Here is a 14,927-nt window from a genome sequence, read left to right on the forward strand (position 1 = left end):
ACTTCTAGAATATTTTTTCACCTACAATATTGTTTAAATAAATGAAACAAAGTTCCCTTTCATTTTTCTCTTTCTTCTTATTCTTCATTTTTGTTATTATGATATCTACACACTGCCTCATTGAGGTTTTCAGCCTAACTAGGACTTCCCTAAGTGCATGAAGGGAGGTTTTCACCTGGGGATCTATTTATTTTCTTGCTTTTCTTCTTCAAGTTCATTGGCTACCTCAGGGATGTTTTCAACCAAAAATCATGCCTCGGGTTCCTCATAGACATTTTCACTTAGAGATTTTTCTTCTTTTTTCCTTCTTTTTCCTTTTTTACTTCTTCTCTTATTTTTTGTTTTTGTTTTTCTTAATTCATCATTGTTGAATGGATTGGGATCCTTGAGTCTCTCAATCACATTTAGATCTCTTCTTATTGAACTAGTAAATTCATCCTTTAAAAGGAGCTTCATATAAAACATCAATCTATATTCATTGACTAGAAGTTGTAATTTTTCTTCATCAATTTTTTTAATATGAGTTGAGCCATTATGATGGAACTAATCAACTAGGTAAGGACCCCACCATATAGTCATGATATTCTCTTGATGTTCATGAACCTCAAATCACATAAAAGTGCCCAATCACCCTCCTGGAACATTCAAGACCTTATGTGCTTGTCATGCAAACCTTCCTTTGTTATTGTATGTTAGGAAAAATAATAAGAGGGGGGGTAAATTAGTATTTTAATTCACCGTAACTTTGAACTTCATATTCATACTTATGTATGCTATTGTTATTTAGATAACTAATGTGTGCACATATCGTCAGTGAATTAAAACTGTGTTATTTAGATTACTTTATTTTCATAACTTCCATAAGATGTTTAACTTAATCATTGTATTATTAGTTCATTATCCATTCTATATGCATTAAATAAAAGATAAATCATAACACATAATAAAAACATCAAAACCTACGGAAACCTGGATTTTAGGTGGAAATCAAAGGTGGGAGAAAACCACCACTGTTGTTGTTTCTATCTTCTTCTCTTATTATAATGAAAAAAGTTTCATTACATCATGCTCTTGTACTAGAAAAAACTCTTTCCAACAAGCAGGAACCCACCTACAGGAGGCCACAAACTCCACTCATTCTCTAACACCAATTGGAAGAGACATACAACCCCCTAATCGCATTTATTGACTCCTACCGGAAGGGAGATCTTACCCCCTCATTGAAGGACACAACCCTTGGCACCCCATGGACCATGTTTCATAATATTTCATACTGGATCCACCCTCGTCAAAAAAACATCAAAAAATGTAGGCCACCTTTCATAAAATTTGCAAACTAGACCCACACCCAACAATATGCACAATACCAAGATACAAATCAACTAATCAATAATACTGATCAACTAATCACACTGTCATCAATATAGATCTAATCTACAGTCTTTACAAACCTTGATCAAATTTAAATCATAATATATACACAACTATTTTGAATCATATCCACATATATACGTGCTTCCTGTGCATAAAACTTGCATATAGATCTCAAATCACTTAATATTGTAACAAAGACAAACAAAATCACTATATCAACCACTAAATAACTGAAATACTACATCACGACAACAACTAATCACAAATATAATAGTACTAAATTATTGAATACCCAATCATATTCCGCATTATCATCACTAATCAATATACAAAGCCATAACCAAATAAATCCAAATCATACTGCCAAAGCATCATGATCAAAATAGCATTGATGAACAAAAACAAATAATACATACTACATCAAATTTGATTACCTAGCAGCAATTGCAAACCCCAAAACATATACGCAACTACCATAAAATATATTTGCATATATATGTACTTCTCATGTATAAATCCTGCATACATACTTTAATTTATAGAATACCAAAACATATCTCATAATATATTCATGACTAATATGAAAAATATCAACATATGTACATGATAATCCTGAAGTAAACCTTCATACAGATCTTAAATCACTGAATCAAATCATCAATGCAAATCAAAACACATGTCAAACTTAGATATTTGTGCACATACTTTGAAAAGATATAGATCTCAACAAATATATATTTCAATCATACTTCCTCCATAATCACAGATCCGACATTGTTAGCCACTTAAAATTTTTTGCAACAAGCAAATCAATCACATATATTTCAACATATCTTCAAATCTTTTAGATATTAGCCTTTTGCTAGCTCCTTGGTGCACAATTTTTCTGGATCATATCACACATGAATATTCCATTAAATTGAACACTTATCTCCTTTATCTCCTTCTCCTTATATAGTTGTTTTCCTTGTTAATACCAAAGTAAAATCCCTTGGTAATATTGTTGGTGTTCAATTGAGAATATCAAATAGACATTGTTATAACAATACTATGGCAAATTAGGCTCCTAGTTTCCCATTTTCCATGGTTCGGATTATGTATACGACTTTTTTTCACATAACCTACACATGTACATGACTCTTCTTCACAACGGTTGCATATACTTTTCAAACTTCAAATTTTTCATGCATCTTTTGACTGACTTATCAATTCTTTTCCATATCATGCGTAGCATCTGCAACATCATTCACGTCATATATAACAATTATATAATCATCATATTTTAACAAAGTTGACATCAATGACATATTTTACAAGCAGGTTTCCATCAAGGACAACACATTAGCCATAATGCCAACAATATCCCCCTTTGGACTTGATGGAAACCACCTTAGTGTTTGGAAACCACCTGGAAACACCAAGTGTTCTCTCCCCATTTGACATCAAGGGAAAAGTGTTGAAGTAGCTTGAATGGAGTATTTCCCCTCTAGTGATCATTACCGTAAGTCAGGTCTATTGATATGGAATATGATGTTTTGATACTCACCATGCTCCCCCACATTATATGATGGACCTTCCAAAGATATGCAATAAGATTACAAGACTTTATGACTCAAATATGTGGCTATTCATGACATCCCATATAATCAATGACTCTATGATAAGTCACCCAACATAACAAGGTTACACATTTGACCAAAATTTTACATCAATCACCCAAAATAATTGGATTACATACATAGCATGACGTGATCCAAAATGCACATACATGACTAAATTTTACAATTATTTCAATATGGGTCATTTCATGACATTTACATCAAGATACATGACATCTATAACCATAAAAAAATATCAACAATGTATCTTTGGTAGTGTTATCGCTCTATGATTTTTAAGATTGGCAAGATAAAATAAAAAAGGATACATCAAACCACTTAGGAGTTTAGGGTCTAGCCCTCCTAGACTTGGAGAGGGCTCTCTCTTTGTATTTCTATATTTATCCTTATTTTCAGTGTTTTAATGTATTAGGCTAGCTATAATGGTGAAAGGGTTTTATTCCTTGATTCCTTGATTGTTTTTTTGCTTGGTTGGGGAATGTTATATTTAAATCTTTTCCATTGGGCTATGGAGTCAAAGGTTGGGTGGTAACATCAACTTTGTAGAGCATTTGCAAGGCAAGCTAACTATCCTTACTAGATACAAAAGCATAATGAATGAGATGACAAAACAGTGAAATCATTAATGATTAAAAATAAATTAAGTATGCTTTAACCATACATCAGAAGAAAACATTTAGATTGTAACCACCGATAGAAATAAGGTGCTCCAATAACATATCTTAAACTAGAATTTATGCTTTACAATAAGATTTAATGATGCATAATGAATAAAACAGAAATATATTTGAAATAGAATGAAGACATCACCAGGTTGAAAACAACTCAAGTATATTGCAAACGGTCTTTATTGATGCTCCAACTCAAAAAATATAGTGCTCCAAAAGAAATATTGTTCAAATAACTCGGGTCCAACCCCTAATACTTTCAATGCATGAAGTATTTAACAAACGCCTACACTGATTGCCTTGTACACTTGGAAATTTGTTATTAAATTACACTGAAAGAAAATTTGACTAGTGTAACCATGAAGTGACCACGATGAGATAACTTGAACATTTTGTTGCCATCTTTTGAGATGTTGTTGTTGTGTAATTAATTTTATTATAGTGGCTCTGCTGACTTGGTTGGGTGCTGACTCAACTCTGCATTGTTCCTTCAATCCTCCTTGTCATGTTCTTCTTGGTAATCACACAAGTCACTCCATGCCTCTTCATCTGTATTCTTGATCTTGATTAACCCACAGTATATTTCATCAGCTCCAGTGTACGTTGCAAAAGTGGGTTTGATTGTAAAAATGTTCTTTAGTTCATGCTCGATATAGATTGGATTGCTCATTGCTTCCAGCAATGCTTTTCCACTTATGTTGGCTTTAATGTTGGAGAGATTCACAGCATCCTGGGATATGCCTTAGAGCCTCTTGACATAATCTTCTTTGGCCATGAGTTTTTCATTAACGATAAACATAGAAGGGAGACTTTTCCATGTTAAAGGCTCAATTCTGTTGAAAAAACTATTCACTGTAAGCTCCAAATTCTCGCATTTTTCCTCAAGTTGTACATTGAGGTTATTCTTAGTCAATACCTTTTTCATATGTAAAATTGTTTCTCTCTTGTCACCTACTCCTAGCTCTTATATATCATGCCTACTCCTTGAATTGAGAAACTTAATGATTCTGTTGGTTGTTGTTGTCATATCTCCCAACTCTAGATTAGTAAATGAAATAGCTTCTTTAGATTTTCCACTAACCCTTTTTGTTCAAATATAATTTGGATGTTGGGCCATATTTAATTCATGCCATTTATGATGTTGTGCCAGATGATATCTTTCACCCTCCCTAGAGTGTTTCCAATGGGTGATTCCTTTTCATATTTTTGCAACTTTTCTATTAAGGTCTATGCCCTCTGCATCTCCACTGAGTGTGTACTTTCAGCTCTTTTGATTTGGTCATGTAGAACAATGACTTGGGTTTCTAGTCTCTTGATCTCCTCAGTCTGAAGATTCATGCTTTCCATGGACTTGGATAGTTTTTCTGAACTTCTTCCTATCCCTGTAGTAGTTTTTGTTGGAGTGGTTGTAGGAATAGTTGTAAGAGGAAGATCCTCCATAGTGGTGCTAGTCAAGTTTCCTGCCTTTTGTTTCTCTTGTACCATCTTCTCCATATATGATTCCATTTGTTTTATTTGGAGTGACTTCTCCATTTTTAATTTCATCATTTTGGCCTTCTGAATCTCTGTTTTCTCTATCTCTTTGGTCAAAGGATCATGGGTTGCAGGCATTTTGAGCTACTTCTCCAAAGTTGCTATATCAATCTTCTTCTTCTTAATTATCTCTTCTGTTGCTTTTACATATGAGGGATCATATCCGATTCTCACTACTAATTCTTCCAAATACTTAATTCTGTTGTCTTTTGATTGACATGAAATCTTTTCCATCTTTAGCTGAGATTCAGCATTTGATAAGGCCGCCTACATTTTAAACAAACTCATGGAGGTACTAGTTAGAGTGGATGAGATCATTTCACCTATTTGATTGTGCATTTCCATTGAATAAATAGGATGAATGCTCTTGGCATCAAACTCAAAATAGGTATGTTTGTAATCAGCTGGAGTTTTAGGTGAAGTTGTTTGTGCTTCCAAAAATGCCACATACATTTTGCGTTTTTTTGAATCAAAAGCTGAAAGAAGTTTGTCTTGAGAAGAAGAACCTTGTTTCTAAAATTGAGCATAAGTACTCTCTTTTAACATTTCATTTTTTATCTTTATCTCTCTGAAGGTGTCAAATATGGTCTCCTCCATTTCTCCAGTTACATTGGTAGATGTGGAGATTTGGAGAGTCTGTTCCCTTTCTGAAATTGGAGTGGTAGGGAGAGATTTACCTCCAGCTCGAGATGAATCAATAATATCACTGAGATTAATGATTGTTTTTTGCGGTGATTCATTTCCTAAGCCCATGTGCATCCTGTCCCTTTTCCTATATTTCAATTTGAATTCTTTCATAGAAGTATTAGTCCCTGGTGACTGATCTTCTCTTCGCATTTTCCCAGTTGTTCCCTTTTCAGGTTCCTTTCCCTTTTCTAATTTGTCTTTTGTACCTTGTCTTTCCTACTGCCAAGGAGTCTGTGCACTTGAAGAAGAAATTACTTGTTCCTCATCATCTTGCAGTGTGTCAGACATCCACTCAATCCGGTTCATAAATTTCTCTATTTTAGGCCTTTGAGTGTGAATTTAGGGTGTTGATTTGTTCTCCACTCTTTTTTTTGAGATGATGCCTCATGGGTCATATGACCATTGGAAACTATGATTGAACTTCATTTCCTTCAATTTCTTGTCTTCCTCCTCACCTTATACCCTACTATTGCAAATAAAAGGACCAATTTGGGATTTGATCCTAAATTGTGATTTCTTCTTTGCTGCCAGAAAATGTACTTCATCTGCATTGATCATCTTCGTGATGTATTCAAGTGAAAATACCCTCTTGGGGAGGAACTTTGGGAGGTTGTAAGGGGCCAAATCACATCCATATACCATTAATTCTATCTAATTTTGGTACAAGTACTAATCTCTGTTCTTTCTTGGTCTGCCAACTGCATAATCCTTTTAATTTCTTCACTGATTCTGGGTTCTGCAGTTCCACTGAGGAGGCTCATAGTTGGATGAACAAACACTTCTATAAATTTCTTGTAGGTGAAGTCATTTTGATCCTTCATCACTAAGGTGGTCCAGAAAATGATAGATTGGGGTTCACCTTATTCATTTAAGTTTCTCATTGTAAACTAAAATTTGTCTGCCTGAAAATAAACGAACATATATACCAATACCGAAGATTATTGAAACACTTCCTCTATGATGAAATTTACAAATATCTCATGGATAACATCTACCAGGAATTGACTGAAATTAAATAGGATAGAAGGCTTTCACTCTACTGATAAGATGGATAGAAAACCTATTATAGCCTCATCAAGCCACCAATTTGAATAATAGTCCAACAAATATGAAAGTATAGTGATTATATGTCTGGTTCTATTAGGGAAAGATGAGGAGGAATAAGGAGGATTCTTGCTAGGTAGTCACGCCTCTTGAGTCATGAATAGTTCCAAGGTTTTAGCTCTTTTTGTAAAGTCTAGCCTCTAATACATTTCACTGAGGATTTCATGAGAAAAAGGAGTGGTTCCTTTAATGGTAGGAGGTTGCATCATTTGCATTATAGATTTAGCATCAATGGTAAATAGTATGTATCCTTCTGGGGATATCACTACCCTTTGCTATGGATTATAGCATGAGTGGAATTTTCGGATTAGTTCTGGGAAGCTATGGGTTTTGTGAAAAATATAGATAGGAAAATTTGAATCCTAGAGCCCTATGTCATCCACTTCATCAACAAATTTATCCTCCCATCGGCAATAGATATCAAAGATTTCAAATTCTGACAGTGTCTCATGTATTTTGAAGTCTTTGTCTGCCAGTGGAATGTGGTCCAAATCCACTAGTGGATGCACCATTAGATTGAAGATCTCATGTTCTTTCCTCTTTGGTGGCATGGCTGTCTTCTGCAAATTTTTAAACGTGGATTGTATTGAATTTGCAGGTGAACTGTAACAGAAAAGGAATGAAAAGAAAAGGGAAATCAGAGAGGGAAAAAGAAAGGGGATGAACACAAAGTGGGATTCAAGAAGGGGGATGTCTGATAGCAACAAAAAAATGAATCTTTCTGCAACAGTGTTGATGTTTCAACGTGTTCACTGCTTCTCTGTGTATGCTTGAAAATCTTGACTTTCACTTGTAAGTAAAGAGAACACATTAAAATTTTGTAATGGGTGGGAGATGGTGTATTTGTAGTTTTTGGAGAATTTCTGTTGGATATTCCTAAAGTGGCACGGGTATGTTGGCTAATGGTCCAACCAATTGAATGCACAATAGTCATGGCAGAGGAGGTGGTTTAGTGGAACACAGAAATGACTTTTAAGGGGGCCATTGGAGCGGTAAGTGGAATGAGAGAGGGGGTGCGAAATTAAGAAAATGTGACACATAAGTGGTCCAAAACCACTGATTTCAGACCCCCCCCCCCCCCACCAGCATTAACATTCGAAGTGTGAGTGGGGGACGAAAAATCATACGGGACGTTGGATTGAATAGTGAGTGTGGAGATTGGATGAGAGGTGAGGCGTGGGTAATAGTTGATGTGATGGGTACGTGAGTGGTGGGGTCAGAAAATAAAAGGGGGAGGTGGAGTATAGGAGTATAAGATAAAGTTAGGAGTAATAATATTGGACCTCTAACTCCTTTTTTAATTACTTTTTTCAACATTAGTAAAAAACACATGAACCATATAATAAAACATTAAAGGATTTTTTCATGTATTTTCCCTTTGTAATTCTTTTCAACCTACCTACCCTTTATTTTTCTAATCTAACATTTTTTTCTTTTTGCGTTTGTAGGGTGCATATGGACTTTTAGACCCTTTTTCACTTTCTCTCTCTTTTTTTTTTTATTTCTAACCTACTCGATCACTTATCTCTCCCATTGGTTCATCTTGAACAGTTGAACCAATTTTATTTCTACCTAGCTACTGATTTTCCAAGCTTAAACTGTTTGGTAGATCTTTATTTTCTACTCTATCAACAGAAATTGAAATTTGTTCAATCATGCCTAGATTTTACGAATTGAACAATATTTGGGATTTTCTTTTGTTTTTATTTTATTTTTCTCTTTTGTTCTTTTTCTCTTTTTTTTTTAATACCCTCTTTTCTTTTATTTTTTTTGAAATCAATTGAACATTGAAATCTATGAAAAATATGAAATCTTCAATATCTAAGATACTTAATCACTTTGAGATCCTATAAATTATAGGACCCGAATAGTGGCTCCAGCTGGGGATGGCACTTCTAAATTTGAAGTGTCAAGAACATAAGATCAGTAGCCTTGAGTCCTCCATATTTGCATTTTCTTCAATATGATTTATTTTTGTAGTAACTTCATCTAATCAGGTTTGTGGCCTTCTCTGCGTTCTTCAACCTTTATCAAATGAATTATTCAAGAAAAACATAAAATAATGTGATATTTACAATTGAATGAGGGAAATTTGTGTGCTTATGACAAGTAATTCTTTAGCATCTTGCCATTAACAGGACCTCTTGACAGTTCTGTTCCATCCAACTCTTTGAGGAAAAATGCATTATTCCCTCTGAGAGTATAAATAATATATGGACGCTTCCAAAGATTTTCAAATTTTCCATGCTTTCCTTTATCTTCTCTTCTTGAGTCCCATTTTAGCACTTTATTTCCCAAGTTGAAATCATCAGCCTTGGTTCTCTTGTCAAAAATTTCTTTATGTTTTCTTGGACAACTTGAGTTCTATTGTATACCTCTTCTGTGGATTGCTGCAATTGAATTGTCTAATTTAGCATTCATTGTATTGGTTCAGTTTGTATCTCTTGAATGATTTTCATGGATGGCACTCCCAGGGAATAAGGGTAAACTATGCTATCCCATAAACCAATTAAGATGGGGACATGCCAATGGATTTATTTGTAATCAATCTATCAGCCCATAATGCATAGGTCAAATTATTATGCCATGACATCTTATTGTCCTCCAGTATCTTATTAATGATGTTTACCAAACTTTTGTTTGAGGATTTAGCCAACCCATTACCTTTAGGGTAATATTATGTTGAATGACCCAAAGAGATATGGTACCTCTGGAAAAAATCCACCATATTCTTTACTTTCAAAGTTGCGACACTATCAGCGATAAGTTTCCTAGGATAGCCAAATCTGGAGAGGATATTGGTTTCAACGAATTTTTTGATGAAAAAATCAATAGCCGCTCTGAGAGGGATGGCTTCTATCCATTTGGTAAAGTAATCTATAGTAGTGAGGCTCCATTTGTGTGGGGCAGAGGATGGAGGATGAATTTCACCAATGAAATCCAATCCCCACTGTTGGAAAGGACTTTCAACAGAGATGGGTTTTAGGGGCAAGGGTAATAATTTTCTCTTCCCTTCAAAGACCTGCCATTTATGGAAAGAAGTTACCATCTTATGGATGTCTGAGAAAAGTGTAGGCTAATAGAAACCATCACTAAGGATTTTGTTAGCAATTGTTTTCCAATAAAGATGGCCTCCACAGTCACCCTCATGGAAATGCTGCATAACTTTCTCAGCATCATCCTTTAGCAAACATCTGAGTAAGACACCTCCAACATCTTTCCAATATAATGTACTATCAATAATGCAAAACTTGACTGCTTTTCATTTTAGAAATATGCCCTTTGTTTTCGACAATATAGGAGGAGCATTCAAATTGAACAGAACATACGAAAGGTCTGCATACTAGGGGGGAGTTTAGATATGCTTCATCTATTGGTGGAGTCACCAATTCCTCAGGATCATCTAAAGAAAATACGATGTTGATGTCTAATTCATTGAAATTTGATTCAGCCATCCATTTGGCTAATCCTTGTCCTTTGATCAACTTGGTGGGCTTGATTTCTATATCATATTCTGGAATCACAGCTTTCCATTTTCCTCTCTTCCCACTAGGTCCATTTTGTGTGTGAATATCTTTGACAACTATATTAGGCACATAAGCAATGACACGAGAATGTAAAATGTAAACTCTGAAATCTTTTATTGCTTTGACTAGAGAAAATGCCTGCTTCTCCATGATATTTTACTTCAAAGAAGCATCTTTTAGAGATTTGCTAAAGAATTCTATTGGTTGTTCATATCCTTCTTTATTTTTCTGTAATAGCACAAAAATAATAGTATGTTCATATGCAACAAAAAATAATAAAGTCTTTATTGAAATCTGGGCTGATCAAAACTGGAGCTTGTGTTAATGCATGACTGACTAGATCAAAAGATTGTTTGGCTTCAACATTCCACTTAATTTCTCTATCTTTCTTGAGAATGTTTGTTATATTTTGGAGTAATTTAGCAAGATTTCTTATAAATCTTCTCAAAATATTGATTTTTCCAATAAAATATTGAAGTTATTTCATGTTTCTTGGATGACTGATTTTAAGGATACCTTCAATCCTACTGGGGTCAATTCTGATTCCATCTTTGGAGATGATGTGACCTAAAATTTTTCTTTCTTCAAGACCAAACAATTTTTTCTTGGGATTTAGTGAGATACAAAACTTTCTGCATTTTTCAAATACTCTTCTTAGATGTGCTAGGTGTTCTTCATCAGTCTCTGAAAAAAGTGATGTCTTCGAGATAAATCACAATGAAATGCCCATTTTCATCTGAAAAAACAATGTCCATTGCTCTCTGGAAAGTAGCACCAACATTCATTAATCGAAAGGGAATTTTCACATACATGAATGTTCCGCAAGGACTAGTAACAGTTGTTTTATCTTGATCATCAGGATGCACCAAAACTTGATTATACCTTGAAAAACCATCTAATGAGGAGATCCTACTAGAGCCCACTCCCCTTTGTAGTATGTGATCCATCCTTGGTAATGGATAGTTGTCCTTAAGGGAAACCTTGTTTAAATTCCTAAAGTTAATGCATAATCTTATTTCACCATTTTTCTTCCTTGTAGGTACAATATTTGATACCCATTTAGAATATATAATTGAGACTACGATCTTATCATCATACATTTTCTTGATTTCATTTTCAACCAAGGGCATTAGGATAGGATTTATCCTATGCAGTTTTTGTTTAAATGGTTTTTGGTCTTCTCTGATTGGAATTTTATGCTGTATAAGGCTAGTATCATGAGCTTTTAAATCCTCATAGCTCCAAGAAAATACATCTATGAATTCTTTGAACAGAGATACATACCTTTGTTTAACCATGATAGGAAGTGATTTTGACAGTGTAATGATTATGGGATCTTTCTTGGTGCCTATGTTGCACCTCAATATTTGTTCTTTTTGGCTCCCTTTTTGGATTTCTAGCAACATCATTAATGTCAAAAAACTCTTCCAAAGGGGAAAGCCCTCTGGGAAAAATATTTTCTTTAAGTTGAAGTACTTTCAATTCCTCTTTTTCTGGGCCTTTATGTATTTAAGTTTTATGTACAGTTTTATTTACAGAAATTTTCCCATCTGAAACAGCAAGTTGTTCTATACTAATATGTACATCAGTTTGATTTTCTATTTCATCTTCCAAATCTATGTTGTTATTCTCAAAATCATCTTTTGATTGTAGAAAACTCTCAATATGTTTATCACTTCCAAAAACTTCTAGTCTCTCACGTTATCAAGCACTACAGGGTGGTGTTTCACTTCAGTTGTGTATTGTTTATTTGGATGAGGTAATTTGCAGGTGCTGGCTGAAAAGCTAAACAATTTTCAAAGGCATTTTTGAGCCTTGGGATGACAGCAAGGTCATACTCTTTAAATGTTTTGAGAAAATCAATCACAACATTTCGGTATTCTCTCAATCTAGGATGTTTTGCAAAGTATTGTCCTTTAATTTGTTTTATGATCAGTTATGAATCTCCTTGAACAAACATTATTTCAGAACCTACTTTTTAAAGTAGTTTCAAGCATAATAGTAATGCCTCATATTCTTCTATGTTTTTTATACATAGAAAATTCAATTTGTAAGAATGACCTTCAACCTGATTAGTTTTGTAATTATATAGCGAGACTCTTGTTCCTCATCCTATTTTACCACATGAACCATCAAAAGTCATATTCTAGAGAGGTTCTATTTTAGGGTCCTGTTGGATAATGGGTATTTGGGTGTCATGTCCTTCATTAATATCATTTTCTGCCTGAGTGACCTGTATATCTATGTCTCCATCATTGTATAGTATGAAGGAATCAAGATCAGTATGGATAGAATAGAGGGGATAGTTGTTGGATTTTCTTGAATACTCACCATATATTTCATTAAGGTTTCCCTATACAGTCTTCTTGGTTAGCCAAATACTGGTATTGTAGCATATTTCATATCCATTTGAAGTGTTCCTTGTAACTTAGCTGCCTAAGAATTTGACAATAGCATAACATACTTAGGTGGAATGTATGCTACTACTATGTCCATGACTAAATGTTTTGTTGGTATTAGGGCTAATGTGACACAGAGGTCCTTGATAAGACCTAGACACCTAACCTTACTAGAGTCAAATGAGTATATATCTTTGTATGGTCTAGTGATTTCAAGTCCAGGTTTTTCCATAACAATATTTTGCATGAGATTATGTGATGCACCTGAATCCAACATAACATTATGGAGGATTTTGTCATTAATATTAAGGCTAACATAAAATGGAGGAACACCTCCTTCTTGAGGTTTGAAATTAACTTCTGGTCCAAACAGAAGCTCAGGCTGGTCATCATTCATGTTCACTGTATCAGTGTTTTCTTCTATGTTGAATACCTTTAAGATTTGAGACCTGTACACATTCTTGTTTATCACTTCAGTGAGAGCGATAGAAATTTTCAGTTTAGAAAGTTCATTCTCAATACTGAATGGTGTTTGAATTTTAAGAAGATTTGAGAAATCAGCTCTTTTAGCCACTGCTTTGGTGACAAGTTCAGTTTGTTGACTTGTACTAGGGATATCAGTTTGGACAGTTTTAGTAGAAACATCAATGGTTTTCCTAGTAACATTCTCTGTGTTCTTCTTTTCTGAATTGTTTACATTTTTCTTAGAGCTTTCAGCTGTTTTCTTGGGATCAGGCAAAAACAGTATTCTTAGCAAGGAAATCAACATTATTTTCTTTGAGTTATCATTGTTTTTCTTACTCCTGATATTATAATGTCTGTGAAATTCTAATATGGCATTGTCAAATCGATGTTTATAGTCATCAAACTCTTCATATTTCAATTCTATTTGAGATAATAAGAACAATTCGTGTTCTTCTTGTGTAAGAAAAAAAATCTATCTTCATTTGTCCCCATAAAATTAATATGATTTTCCTCAACTTATTCAACCACACCTACGTCTTCATCAACATAGTTTTCTTGAAATGGAGGCCTAATTTGTTGATTTGGGCCTCTTTGATCTCTTTGTCTGATTTGTGGAGTGTTTCTTCTGGGATTTGGATTTCGATTCTATGAAATAAGTTTGTTTTCCCTAGGGACACTTCTTTCATTCAAACTTATCCTCTCCACCATTATTTCCATGGACCTTACTAAACAATCAATATTAGCATCTACTACAGAAGTTGAAGCTTCTTCTCTTATTGTCACCCTTCTTTCAGTTTTCATCCTAGCTCTTTTTGCTTGTAAATTTTATTCTACACTTACAACATCTCTTTGCATTGCTTCTAGTGTTGGAGAATTCCTTTCCCTAAGCTGGTAGGACATATTTGTATCAAATCCATCTGGGAACTTTATCAAGGCTAAATCCTGAGGTGGTTTAAGATTTGCAAGTATTGCATTATAGGTATTATTGAATCTAGCACAATAGTCCTGAACACTTTCACCTACTTCGCTTTTATTATTCTCATATTTTGATAGAGTTTGCAAAGGTTTGTTTCTGACTTCCCATCTATTAAGAAAGGTTTGATGGAACATAGGGAGATCATTTATAATATTTGTAGGCAAAGATTTAAACCATTTCCGAACCTCTCCTCCTAAACTTTGAGAAAACATTCTGAGCTTAGTAATTTCTTCATCTACCTCTTGTAGGTAAAAAAAATCATTCATTTTATCCACATGTTGTTGGGCTATTAAAAGACCTGTCCCATCAAATAGTGTTATTTTACACTGATAATCTTTTGGCATATTAGCCAATGGTGCTAGGAACACCAGAGGAGCATATTTGGCTACCATGATTGGTGGTGGTGGAGGACTACTTGAAGGAAGTTGAACAATGGAAGAGGTTGGAGTAGTACTAGGTGGAAATGAGAGTGAAAGAATTTGAGTAACCTTCTGTTGAAGGATAAATGAAGGGGTGGGAGTTATGAAGGCAGTAGGACTTGGTGACTAAATATGTGCAGATTGAGGTGTGAGGGA

Source organism: Pinus tabuliformis, chromosome 5_2 (assembly GCF_031772625.1).
Source record: "Pinus tabuliformis cultivar Carrire ecotype Pingquan chromosome 5_2, CPIR1, whole genome shotgun sequence".
NCBI lineage: Eukaryota > Viridiplantae > Streptophyta > Pinopsida > Pinales > Pinaceae > Pinus > Pinus tabuliformis.